General features: G+C 48.4%; 1 protein-coding gene across 4 annotated transcripts in view; it reads left to right on the forward strand.

Moving 5' to 3' along the window:
* Positions 1-13,712, forward strand: part of LOC116988290 (proto-oncogene tyrosine-protein kinase Yrk-like) — an 89,893-nt gene that overhangs the window by 36,918 nt on the left and 39,263 nt on the right. For all 4 annotated transcript variants that reach the window (XM_033044855.1, XM_033044853.1, XM_033044856.1 and 1 more), the window contains one exon: positions 3,488-3,552. The gene's annotated coding sequence lies outside the window, so the exon portion shown is untranslated. The remainder of the gene's footprint in view (positions 1-3,487; positions 3,553-13,712) is intronic.

Genomic DNA, 13,712 nt, shown 5'->3' on the forward strand with positions numbered 1-13,712 from the left:
TGGTGTCGCCTGCAACGTGTAGATGCAGTTCAAGGAGAATGACTGATTTCTATAGTGAGGCATTGCACAAAGTTTAATTTAGTTTAGAGATACAACGTGGGAACAGGCCCTTCGGCCCACTGGGTCCGTGCCGACCAGCGATCCCCGCACACCAACTCTATCCCACACACACTAGGGACAATTTACAATTATACCAAATTCAATTAACCTGCAAACCTGTACGTCTTTGGAGTGTGGGAGGAAACGGAAGGTCTCGGAGAAAACTCACGGGGAGAACATGCAAACTCCGTACAGACAGCACCCGTGGTCGGGATCGAACCCGGGTCTCCGGCGCTGCAAGCGCTGTAAGGCAGCAACTCTACCGCTGCGCCACCGTGCCAACCATCTGCTTACATCTAAAAGTCCTCTACACAACATAATGAGTAAAAATGTTTTGGTACTGAGAAAGAGTCCTTCGCTAATGATTATATTCCCCTTGGCTTGACTTTAAACAGTTCTTGGTTTAGATAAACAATCTATTTTTGTAATTATGTGTAATTTTGAATTTCAAAGCTAGATTCCAGCAATAATTAAGATCACCTTGTCCCTGTCTCATCAATATGTGGGAATTCTTCCATTAAATAGTTTAACTGAAGCTTTTTATTCGTAAACAGTCCATTTGTGAAATGGGCCTGTAAATGCAGGTTGTGCGGGAAGGAACTGCAGGTGCTGGTTTACACCGAAGATAGACACAAAATGCTGGAGTAACTCAGCGGGACAGGCAGCATCTCTGGAGGGAAGGAAATAGGCAACGTTTCGGGGGAGAGGGAGAAATATGGAAGGGTAAGGTGTGAAAACAAGAGATCAAGGGACAAAGGTCAAGGAAAATGTCGAATGGATCATTGAAGGTGTCACCGTTCCCGAGCTAACAATGATCAGATCTACGGCAGACAACAATGCCTGAGAAACCCAGCGGGTGCAGCAGCATCTATGGAGCGAAGGAAATAGGCAACGTTTCGGGCCGAAACCCTTCTTCAGATGATCAGATCTACATTTTCCTTCAACTTTGTCCCCTTTGATCTCTTGTTTTCACACCTTATACTTCCATATCTCTATGTCTCCGCCCCCCCCCTTTCCCCTCCCCTTCCCAGCTCTCCCACAGCCCACTGTCTCCGCCTCTTCCTTTCTTCTTCCCGCCCCCCCCCCCCCACCACCACATCAGTCTGAAGAAGGGTCCCGACTGGAAACGTTACCTATTCCTTCGCTACATAGATGCTGCCTCACCCGCTGAGTTTCTCCAGCTTTTTTGTCTACTTTAGATTTTTCCAGCATCTGCAGTTCGTTCTGAAACAAAAGGAAATGGCAATGGGTGTGCCCTCTTCCTTGATTCCATCAGGAGATATTTGCAGTGCAGTATTTTGCAAGAAATGTGTTTTTATTTACATAAAGGGGGGTTTATTATTTAGCAGCTTCCTATCCTACTTGGTTTCTGCTCTGTGAATGGTGAAGCAGGAGTCCACACTGGATGTTGACCCCCCACAGAACTGACAGCAATTGCAAAGGAAATAGTAAATATTAAACTATAAACAGTAACTGTGGAGCAGAAAATATCAAACCTTAGATGGACACTAAATGCAGGAGTAACTCAGTGTGTCGAGACCCTTCTTCACACCCCAAACGTCACCCATTCCTTCTCTCCAGAGATGCTGCCTGATTTCTCTAAATTCAAGTACCCCCGGCATTCCCTCTCTCTCCATCCCTCCCCCACCCAAGTCGCACCAGCTTCTCATTCTCACCCAGCAAACAGCTAGCAATGGGTTCTTTCCGATATCATTGTTACTTTTTTTGCAAATCTTTAATTCATCATTTTGTATCTCTCTACATCATCGTCTATATCTCTTGTTCCCCTTTCCCCTGGCTCTCAGTCTGAAGAAGGGTCTCGACCCGAATAGTCACCTATTCCTTCTCTCCAGAGATGCTGCCTCACCCGCTGAGTTACTCCAGCTTGTTGTGTCTATCTTCGGTATAAACCAGTATCTGCAGTTCCTTCCTACTAATATAAAACCATACTTATGTTCTCCAATCGCTCCACGCTAATCTCCGCTTGTGCCACTTGCTGTGACCTTCTATCATAGAATCATACAGTCTCATTGTCATGGGGACTCATTGAAACTTGCCTGGATAAAGAATAAAATGACGTGCCTTTAGAAAGGAGATGAGGAGGAATTTCTTTAGCCGGAGGGTGGTGAATCTGTGGAATTCATTGCCACAGACGGCTGTGGAGGCCAAGTCATTTTTAAAGTGGAGATTGACAGATTCTTGATTAGTACGGGTATCAAAGGTTATGGGGAGAAGGCAGGAGAATGGGGTTGAGAGGGAAAAATAGATGGGGCATGGTCGAATGGAGCAGATTCGATGGGCCAAACGGCCTATTTATGCTCCAAAGTCTTGAAGTGTCGTACAGAACGGAAAGAGGCCCTTCGGCCCGATGTGCCCATGCTGATCATGCAATAGTCCCATTTGAGTTTAGCCCTTAGCCCTTCTTAATCCTTGCTATCCATGTACCTGTCCAGGTGTGTTCAAATTGCCGCAACTACTTGGTCCTTCATTATGTTGGCAGTCTTTGTGAGGCGACGTGAAGTGTCGCTGGAGTCCATCGCAGGGAGAATGGTTTCTTGCGCTCTTATGATAGGCAGGTTATCGACAAAAGTCAATGGGAAACAGGAAGTTCAAACTACAGAAGAATCCCAACCCAAAACGTCACCACCTATCCATGTTCCCCACAGATGCTGCCTGACCCGCTGAGTTACTCCAGCACTCTGTGAAACGTCACCACCTATCCATGTTCTCCACAGATGCTGCCTGACCCGCTGAGTTATGGTGCAGCAGCATCTGTGGAGCTAAGGAAATAGGCAACGTTTCGGGCCGAAACCCTTCTGGAAATAGGCAACGTTTCGGGCTGAAACCCGGAAGGGTTTCGGCCCGAAACGTTGCCTATTTCCTTAGCTCCATAGATGTTGCTGCACCCGCTGAGTTACTCCAGCACTCTGTGAAACGTCACCTATCCATGTTCTCCACAGATGCTGCCTGACCCGCTGAGTTACTCCAGCACTCTGTGAAACGTCACCTATCCATGTTCTCCACAGATGCTGCCTGACCCGCTGAGTTACTCCAGCACTCTGTGAAACGTCACCTATCCATGTTCTCCACAGATGCTGCCTGACCCCCTGAGTTACTCCAGCACTCTGTGAAACGTCACCTATCCATGTTCCCCACAGATGCTGCCTGACCCGCTGAGTTACTCCAGCACTCTGTGTCCTTTTGTGTACTAACCAGCATCTGCAGTTCTTTGTTCCTTCAGCACTTGGTGTTTTACACAATTATTGGTCATTTAGTTCAATTGATGGATTAATCCTGACAGTAATCTGGACATAAAATGCATCTTTAGAATGATTACTAATGATGAATATTGGCAAACAGTTAACGGCGGTTTTGATTTTTGTTCCAGGTTTCCGTGACTGATTACAGATCACCAGGTACAGCTGATGTGAATGTTGGTGGATATTTGCTAAGGTCAGTCCAGTCAAAGACCAGCTACACACAATCAGTCTGTGCTTCCAGAACAATATGTCTCCTGTCCCCTCATCTGTCGTTACACATTTCCGGCATCTTTGACAATTCAGCTGTAGATCTTTGTTTGAGAAGGAACTGCAGATGCTGGAAAATCGAAGGTAGACAAAAGTGCTGGAGAAACTCAGCGGGTGCAGCAGCATCTATGGAGCGAAGGAAATAGGCAACGTTACCTATTTCCTTCCTGAAGGGTTTCGTCCCAAAACGTTGCCTATTTCCTTCGCTCCATAGATGCTGCTGCACCCGCTGAGTTTCTCCAGCATTTTTGTGTACCCAGCTGTAGACCTTATTATTAGCCAGGCCCAACAAAAGAAGATGGACATCAGGGCGGCATGGTGGCGCAGCGGGTAGAGCTGCTGCCTCACAGCGCCAGAGACCCAGGTTCCATCATGACTACGGGTGCTGTCTGTACGGAGTTTGCACGTTCTCCCCTTGACCTGCGTGGGTTTTCTCCGGGTGCTCCGGTTTCCTCCCACACTCCAAAGGCCTGCAGATTTGTTGGTCAATTGGCATTAGCAAAGTTGTAAATTGTCCCTAGTGTGTGTAGGATAGTGCTAGTGTGCATGCTGGTCAGCGCAGATTAGGTGGGCCGAAGGGCCTGACTCCACACTGTATCTCTAAAGTCTAATTCTGTAACGTTACTGCCCAAAGTCACTGCCTTTGTGAGACGTTTGGTGGAGAATGTTTAGTTTTGTTTAGAGATACAGCATGGAAACAGGCCCTTCGGCCCACCGGGTCCGTGCCGACCAGCGATCCCCGCACATTAACACCACCCTACACCCACTAGGGACAATTTGACATTGACCAAGCCGATCAACCTACAAACCTGTGCGTCTTTGGAGTGTGGGAGGAAACCGAAGATCTCGGAGAAAACCCACGCAGGTCACGGGGAGAGTGTATACGTACAAACTCCGTAGTCGGGATCGACCCCGTGTCTCCGGCGCTGCATTCGCTGTGAGGCAGTAACTGTACCGATGCACCACCGTGACCGGTTGGAGAGAATATATATTTTGTTGCTTTGTGTTAAATGATTGAGGGCAAACCTGTATTCAATAATGAGAGGCACGGATGGGGTAGACAGTCACAACCTTTTTCCCAGGGCCAGTAGACTTGATGGGCAGAATGGCCTAATTCTGCTGCTGGAACTTATGAATGTCAAAAACTAGAGGGGGGCAGAGCTTTAAGGTGGGAGGGGCGATGTTTAAAGGAGATGTGCGGGGCAAGTTATTTTACACAGAGGGTGGTGGGTGCCTGGAGTGGGGGTGGAGGCAGATACGATAGTGGTGTTTAGGGTGCGTTTGGATAGACGCATGGTTATGCAGGGAATGGAGGGATACGGATCACATGCAGGCAGAGGGGATCAGTTTAAATTCAGCATGGACATTGAGGGCCGAAGGGCCTGTTCCTATACTATACTGGTCCAAGTCTTCTGCCTAATGATTTTATTCACAGTTGGATGACTCTGAAGTGCTTTAAAATAGATTTTTGAAAATGGCAGGAAAGTACTTGAGGCAAAATGTCAGGGAATAACAATGGTTTCATTAAAATACGTTGATGGAGTGGCATCTTATAAATGCGACAGTGTCAATTGGCAGACTTATTTAAAGTCACTGTGGATTTGAAATGTAGGCCACTTATTACCATTTACAAAGCTGTGTTTTGTATTTTAAAACATGATTTGGGAAAAGCACAAAAAGATCATTCCAGTCAAGCTCTAGATCTGAAACGCATAATTCAGCAAATTGAATTTTATTTGGATCCGGAGATTCACGTTTTGCAAAGGTTGCGGCAACATGTGAATAACATGTATGTGTCCATGTTGTTTACTCTCTACACACGTGTGCGTGTCTTCCTAAACATGTGTACGATGTCTGTGTGGGTCTTGCACATGGACTGCACAAATAAAGACACACACTTACTGATGGACCACAATACAAAGATAGAAACATAGACAATAGGTGCAGGAGGAGGCCATTCGGCCCTTCGAGCCAGCACCGCCATTCAATGTGATCATGGCTGATCATCCACAATCAGTACCCCATTCCTGCCTTCTCCCCATATCCTTTGATTCCTCTAGCCCTAAGAGCTCTCTCTTGAATGAGTCCAGTAAATCGGCATCCACCTTCCACAAATTCACAACTCTGGGTGAAAAAATGTTTCCTCATCTCAGTTCTAAAGGCCTACCTTTTATTCTTAAACTGTGGCACCTTGTTCTGGACTCCCCCAATATCGGGAATAGCCTGTCCAATCCCTTAAGAATTTTATGTTTCTATAAGGTACCCTCTCATCCTTCTAAATTCCAGAGTATACAAGCCCAGCCGCTCCATTCTTTCACCATATGATAATCCTGCCATCCTGGGAATTAACCTGGTGAACCTACGCTGCACTCCCTCAATAGCAAGAACGTCCTAAACTAAATATGGTTTAGTTTAGTTTAGAGATACAGCGCGGAAACAGGCCCTTCGGCCCATCGAGTCTGCACTGACCAGCGATCCCCGCACATTAACACTATCCTACACACAATTTTACATTTATGCCAAGCCAATTTACCTACAAATCTGTACCTTTGGAGTGTGGGAGGAAACCGAAGATCTCGGAGAAAACCCACGCAGGTCACGGGGAGAACGAACAAACTCCGTACAGACAGCACCCATAGTCAGGATCGAACCTGGGTCTCTGGCACTGAGGGGGAGTAGCTCTACTGCTGTGCCATCGTGCCACCCCCAAAAGCAGCCTGCAGCAGTAAAACACAAAGTACTGGAAGAACTCAGTGGGTCAGGCAGCATCTGTAGAGAGAAGGTATGGGGGATGTTTCAGGTCGAGACCCTTCTTCACACTGGTGTCAGGGGAGTGGGCGGTACAGAGATAGAATGTAGTCGGAGACAGTAAGACTGGTGGGATAAGGGGAGGGATGGAGAGAGAGGGAGAGCCGGGGCTATTTGAAGTTAGAGAAGTCAATGTTCATCCCGCTGGGGTCTAAACTACTCAAGTGTAATATGAGGTTCTGTTCCTCCTGGTTAAATTTTACTTCATGCTGCCTCAGAAAAGCAGCCAAATACTCAAAGACGTGTCCCACCCCGGTCATTCCCTCTTCTCCCCGCTCCCGTCCGGCAGAAGGTACAGAAACTTGAAAGCGTGCACCGCCACACTCAGGAACAGCATCTTCCCCTCTGTTGTCAAGCTTCTGAACGGCCCTTCCATAAGCTGTGGGCAGGAACACGCAGGGAACAGGATTCCCATGTAGATGGAGTTTCGTTCACTGGGACATTATTATCTCAAGACTGAAGAAGGGTCTCGAACGTCACCCGTTCCTTCTCTCCAGAGACGCTGCCTGTCCCGCTGAGTTACTCCAGAATTTTGTGTCTTTCTTCTGTACAAACCAGCATCTGCAGTTCCTTCCTGCAGCTTCGCTTCTCTCTAGAGCGAGTCTTTTTGAAGAGGAGATCTACAATGCACTAGATGATATTTTCCCACTTGCTCTATATTTCTGACAGCTACAATTACTCAGTCGAGCGTGTTTCCACGGCAACAGTGAGTGGGATGACTGTGCTTGCGTTCAAAGGTCTCGGCTTTTCTGAGGGTTTGAGTTTCCTGACCGGATCTGAAGAAAAAGCCTTGTGGCTTATTCACAACCTTTGACCCAACGAGTGGATTTGAATCCGGCCCCGACCTGGTGTGTTGTCAGGACTTGAACTGAACTGATTTGTGAACAAAATAATCAACCTGTAGAGAGGAGAGAGGGAAGGATGGGGTGGAGAGAGAGAGGGAGAGAGACGAGAGATAGAGAGGTAGAGAGAGAGAGAGGGAGAGAGGGAGGGGTAGAGGAGGAGTGTTTGCTCCTTGGTTGCCGTCCTCTCTGTAGAGTTTGGACTCGAGCCTCTCTGCGCGGCCATAGACCGCTATGTCTATTGGTTGTTTTTCCTCTGCTTTCTTTTATTCTTTTATCCTTTTTGCCTGTATTATTATCGGCTATTTGAGATTGGATGCCACACACACTGGGTAAGGGTGTAATTGCAAGCTGGTGGGATGTACACATAGTATGTTTGTGGACATACAGGCCCATTAACACAGCAACACTCACATAAATATCGTATAATCAATTAAACACTAAATTAATAATCGGTGAGCAGTAACCGAGCGGGTGGCACGGTGGCTCAGCGGTTGAGTTGATGAGTTGCTGCCTTACAGCGCCGGGGACCTGGGTTTGATCCTGATCCCTGCACAGTAACACTGTCCTACACACACACTAGGGACAATTTACATTTATTACAATTAACCAACAAACTTGTACGACTTTGGAGTGTGGGAGGAAACCAAAGGCAGTTTAAACTCCATAAGGCAGCACCCGTGGCCGGGATCGAACCCGGGTCTGGGATGTCAGGACTTTCATATGAAGAAAGACTGGATAGACTTGGCTTGTACTCGCTAGAATTTAGGAGATTGAGAGAGGATCTTATAGAAACGTACAAAATTCTTATGGGGTTGGACAGGCTAGATGCAGGAAGATTGTTCCCGATGTTGGGGAAGTCCAGAACAAGGGGTCACAGTTTAAGGATAAGGGGGAAATCCTTTAGGACCGAGATGAGAAGAAACTTTTTCACACAGAGAGTGGTGAATCTCTGGAACTCTCTGCCACAGAGGGTAGTTGAGGCCAGTTCATTGGCTATATTTAAGAGGGAGTTAGATGTGGCCCTTGTGGCTAAAGGGATCAGGGGGTACGGGGAGAAGGCAGGTACGGGATACTGAGTTGGATGATCAGCCATGATCATATTGAATGGCGGTGCAGGCTCGAAGGGCCGAATGGCCTACTCCTGCACCTATTTTCTATGTATCTATGTATCTATGTCTTGGGGAGCTGTAAGTGTTGTAAGGCAGCAACTCTACCGCTCCTGTTGTACCAGGGGAATGTACTGATATGGACAGAGTTTGTGCATTGCCAGCGCCCATCTACAGCAAGAGCGAACACAAGTGTGTAGCTAACTCCGCCAGAACCTGCCTTGTGTACATGCAGTGTTTCCCAACTCTGGCAACCTCCGCTGCCTGTTCCTGGCACCATGACCAAATGTTTCAGCTCCTGCCCCACGGCCAAGAATAGCAGCTGCGGTTTCCGTGAGGAAAGAGGGGAAAAAAAATGACACGGCAGATGTATAAAAATGGCAACTGCCCCGGCAATAATTGTGATATTCAGTTTCACTTCCCATTTTGAACTTTGCAAAAAATCCCCTTTCAACTTGTCCCGCAGCGAAAATCCTGCATGGAGCTAAAGTAGATTCCCAGAGTGGTACTGGGATAAGAGCATGTTAAAGATAAAATATCAACTCAGGCAGCATCTGTGGAGAACATGGATAGGTGACGTTTCACAGAGTGCTGGAGTAACTCAGCGGGTCAGGCAGCATCTGTGGAGAACATGGATAGGTGACGTTTCACAGAGTGCTGGAGTATCTCAGCGGGTCAGGCAGCATCTGTGGAGAACATGGATAGGTGACGTTTCACAGAGTGCTGGAGTAACTCAGTGGGTGCAGCAGCATCTATGGCGCTAAGGAAATAGGCAACGTTTTGGGTCGAAACCCGTAAGGGTTTCGGCCCGAAACGTTGCCTATTTCCAGAAGGATTTCGGCCCGAAACGTTGCCTATTTCCTTCGCTCCATAGATGCTGCTGCACCATAACTCAGTGGGTCAGGCAGCATCTGTGGAGAACATGGATAGGTGACGTTTCACAGAGTGCTGGAGTATCTCAGCGGGTCAGGCAGCATCTATGGAGAACATGGATAGGTGACGTTTCACAGAGTGCTGGAGTAACTCAGCGGGTCAGGCAGCATCTTTGGAGAGAAGGAATGGGTGTCGACCTGAAACGTCACCCGTTCCTTCCATCCGGAAACGCTGCCTGTCCCGCTGAGTTACTCCAGCATTTTGTGTCTATCTTCGGTGTAAACCAGCACCAGCAGTTTCATTGTGTTTGCGGCCACAGGTTTTATAGATCAGAAGTGGGAGGAGAATCAACGTCGTAACCAAGGCAGGTGGGATCATCGGGGGGGGGGGGGGGGGGGGGGGATAAATAATAGGAAAGGGACATCAGGAGAAACCTTGGGGGGGCTTGTGCACAGTGGGGAGAGTGTGGAGATGCCAGCTTCCATCATCTCAAATAACTCGGCAGTGCCCAAATGGTCAATGAACAAAAATGTTTCATCTCTCTGGAAATGTACTGTTGCCGGCATCCAGAATAGTCACAAAATGCTGGAGTAACTCAGCGGGTCAGGCAGCATCTGTGGAGAACATGGATAGGTGACGTTTCACAGAGTGCTGGAATAACTCAGCGGGTGCAGCAGCATCTATGGAGCTAAGGAAATAGGCAACGTTTCGGGTCGAAACCCTTCCGGGTTTCGGCCCGAAACGTTGCCTATTTCCAGAAGGGTTTCAGCTCGAAACGTTGCCTATTTCCTTCGCTCCACAGATGCTGCTGCACCATAACTCAGCGGGTCAGGCAGCATCTGTGGAGAACATGGATAGGTGACGTTTCACAGAGTGCTGGAGTAACTCAGCGGGTCAGGCAGCATCTGTGGAGAACATGGATAGGTGACGTTTCACAGAATGCTGGAGTAACTCAGCGGGTCAGGCAGCATCTGTGGACAGGGGGAATGGGTGACGTTTTCTCTATAAGGGTGGCACGGTGGAGCGGCGGGTAGAGCTGCTGCCTCACAGCGCCAGAGACCCCGGGTTCCATCCTGACTACGGGTGCTGTCTGTACGGAGTTTGCACGTTCTCCCCGTGACCTGCGTGGGTTTTCTCCGGGTGCTCCGGTTTCCTCCCACACTCCAAAGACGTGCGGGTTTGTAGGTTAATTGGCTTGGATTTGTATACTTGGTTTTAGTGTAAATTGTCCCTAGTGCGTGTGGGATAGTGTTAGTGTGCGGGGATCGCTGGTCGGTGCGGACTCACTGGGCCGAAGCGCCTGTTTCTGCACTAAAAACTAAAAGACACAAAACAACGTCACCCATTCCTTCTGTCCAGAGATGTTGCCTCTCCTGCTCCAGCATTTTGTGTCTATAGAGTGATACAGTGTGGAAACAGGCCCTTCGGCCCAACTTGCCCCTACTGGCCAACACGTCCCAGATACACTAGTCCCACCTGCCAGCATTTGGTCCATATCAGTCAGCCTGAGAGAGCAAGGTGGAGGATGCACAGACGTCAACAAACACCCCATGGAGGGGATGGGAGGGGAGGGGAGGGGAGGGGTGGGGAGGGGAGGGGAGGGGAGGGGAGGGGAGGGGTGGGGAGGGGAGGGGAGGGGTGGGGAGGGGAGGGGAGGGGTGGGGTGGGGAGGGGAGGGGAGGGGAGGGGAGGGGAGGGGAGGGGAGGTGGGGCAGGTCGATGAAGATCGTCCGTGAAGATCTGACGGTTCATTCAGCGCCTGGAACTATCTCTTAGATGTAGAACCAGAGAGAGAGAGAGAGAGATGGACAATAGGTGCAGGAGGAGGCCATTCAGCCCTTCGAGCCAGCACCGCTATTCAATGTGATCATGGCTGATCATCCAAAATCAGTACCCCGTTCCTGCCTTCTCCCCATATATCCAGAGAACCGGCCTCCACCGCCCCCTGAGGCAGCGAATTCCACAGACTCACAACTCTCTGGGTGAAAAAATGTTTCCTCGTCTCCGTTCTAAATGGCTTACCCCTTATTTTTAAACTGTGTGTGGCCCCTGGTTCTGGACTCCCCCAACCTCGGGAACATGTTTCCTGCCTCTAGCGTGTGCAAACCCTTAATAATCTTATGTTTCAATAAGATGCCCACTCATCCTTCTAAACTCCAGAGTGTACAAGCCCAGCCGCTCCATTCTCTCAGCATATGACAGTCCCGCCATCACGGGAATTAACCTGGTGAACCTACGCTGCACTCCCTCAATAGCAGGAGAGATAGATAGCTAGATAGAGAGGGAGAACACAAAGAGAGAGAGAGATAGAACGAGTGAAAGATAGAGACAGAGACAGAGACAGAGACAGAGACAGAGACAGAGACAGAGACAGAGACAGAGACAGAGTCACAGAGAGACAGAGACAGAGACATAGACAGAGACAGAGAGAGGAGGAGAGAGAGAGAGAGAGAGAGACCAATGACGACGAGGAGAGACCCTGGGAGACGAGCACCCGAGAGGACGAGAGAGAGTGAGAGATGAGAGAGGAGGAGAGAGACGAGAGAGAGGAGATGAGAGAGACCGAGAAGATGACGGAGAGTAGCAGATGAGAGAGAGAGAGAGAGAGGAGAGAGAGGAGAGTGAGAGAGAGAGATGAGAGAGAGAATCTGGAGAGAGACTGCGCGGAGAGAAGAGAGAGGAGGAAGAGGACCTGAGGAGAGCAAGTGAAAGATAGAGAGAAAATGTAAAGACAGAGAGAGATAGATAGAGAGAGAATACATGCGGATAGAGAGAGAGAATGAGCGAGAGAGAGCGAGCAATAGATAGAGAGAAATATTTGAAGATTGGGAGAGAGAGAGAGAGAGAGGGGAAGAGAGCAAGTACATGTGAGAGAGTGAATGAGAGAGATAGCAAGTACAGTATGTGTAAGAGAGAGAGAGCGTGAGTGAGAAGCCCTCCTAGGCTTAGTCCAGAGTTGAGTCACTCTGAGGGTGAGCCGCAGGAATTATTTTAGCACAAGCCGTGGCTTGTTCCTGTCAGTATCTGTGAGAGATTGTGCAGAGAACTGTGTGTGTGTGTGTGTGTGCGTCCACTGATACAGGCTCTGACCCACTGAGTGATCCCTGGGCAGGCTCTGTGACTGTGCTTCCTGTGATGGCCGGCGTTAATCTCGGTGCAAACGCCTTATTTCATTTTGTCGTTGATCAGTTAACCTCAAATTATGATAAAGTTTAGATTATTGACACGTGTACCGAGGTACAGTGAAAAGCCTTTGTGTCCGAGCCAGTTAGCGGGAAGACAATACATGATTACAATCCAGCCGTTGACATTGTACAGATACATGTGTTTAAGAAGGAACTGCAGATGCTGGAAAATCGAAGGTAGACAAAAATGCTGGAGAAACTCAGCGGGTGCAGCAGCATCTATGGAGCGAAGGAAATCGGCAACGTTTCGGGCTGAAACCCGAAGGGTTTCGGCCCGAAACGTTACCTATTTCCTTCCTGAAGACTGGATAGACTCGGTTTGTACTCGCTAGAATTTAGGAGATTGAGGGGGGGTCTTATAGAAACTTACAAAATTCTTAAGGGGTTGGACAGGCTAGATGCAGGAAGATTATTCCCGATGTTGGGGAAGTCCAGAACAAGGGGTCACAGTTTAAGGATAAGGGGGAAGTCTTTTAGGACCGAGATGAGAACATCATTTTTCGCACAGAGAGTGGTGAATGTGTGGAATTCTCTGCCACAGAAGGTAGTTGAGGCCAGTTTATTGGCTATATTTAAGAGGGAGTTAGATGTGGTCCTTGTGGCTAAAGGGTTCAGGGTGTATGGAGAGAAGGCAGGGATGGGATACTGAGTTGGATGATCAGCCATGATCATATCGAATGGCGGTGCAGGCTCGAAGGACCGAATGGCCTCTACTCCTGCACCTATTTTCTATGTTTCTATGAAGGGTTTCGGCCCGAAACGTTGCCTATTTCCTTCGCTCCATAGTTGCTGCTGCACCCGCTGAGTTTCTCCAGCACTTTTGTCTACCTTGTACAGATACATGATGAGTGAATAACGTTTAATGCAAGGTCAAGTCAGTAAAGTCCGATCAAAGATAGTCCGAGAGTCTCCAATGAGGTAGATAGTATTTCAGGACTGCTCCCTGGTTGTGGTGGGATATCTTCTTGCTTAAAACTTACGTCAAGTGAAAGGTTAAAGCAGGACTCCTGTATTATGGTCGTGTTTCCAGAAAGCACTTGGAGAAATCTGTTCAAGGAATATGTCATGTTGTCACTTGCGGGCGGAGCACCAAGGCAAATTCCTTGTATGTGAATACTTGGCCAATAAACGTATTCACTCACAGATGGACGGCGTTGAATGTTGGAGGTGAACGCTCACAGTTTTGAAATGGCTGCCCCTCTGAAGTTGTAAAACAGCAGATTACATCTTATAGAGGTGCACCTCATGAGAGAAATGGAGTAGATGGAC

Source organism: Amblyraja radiata, chromosome 27 (genome assembly GCF_010909765.2).
Source record: "Amblyraja radiata isolate CabotCenter1 chromosome 27, sAmbRad1.1.pri, whole genome shotgun sequence".
In the NCBI taxonomy this organism is placed as follows: domain Eukaryota; kingdom Metazoa; phylum Chordata; class Chondrichthyes; order Rajiformes; family Rajidae; genus Amblyraja; species Amblyraja radiata.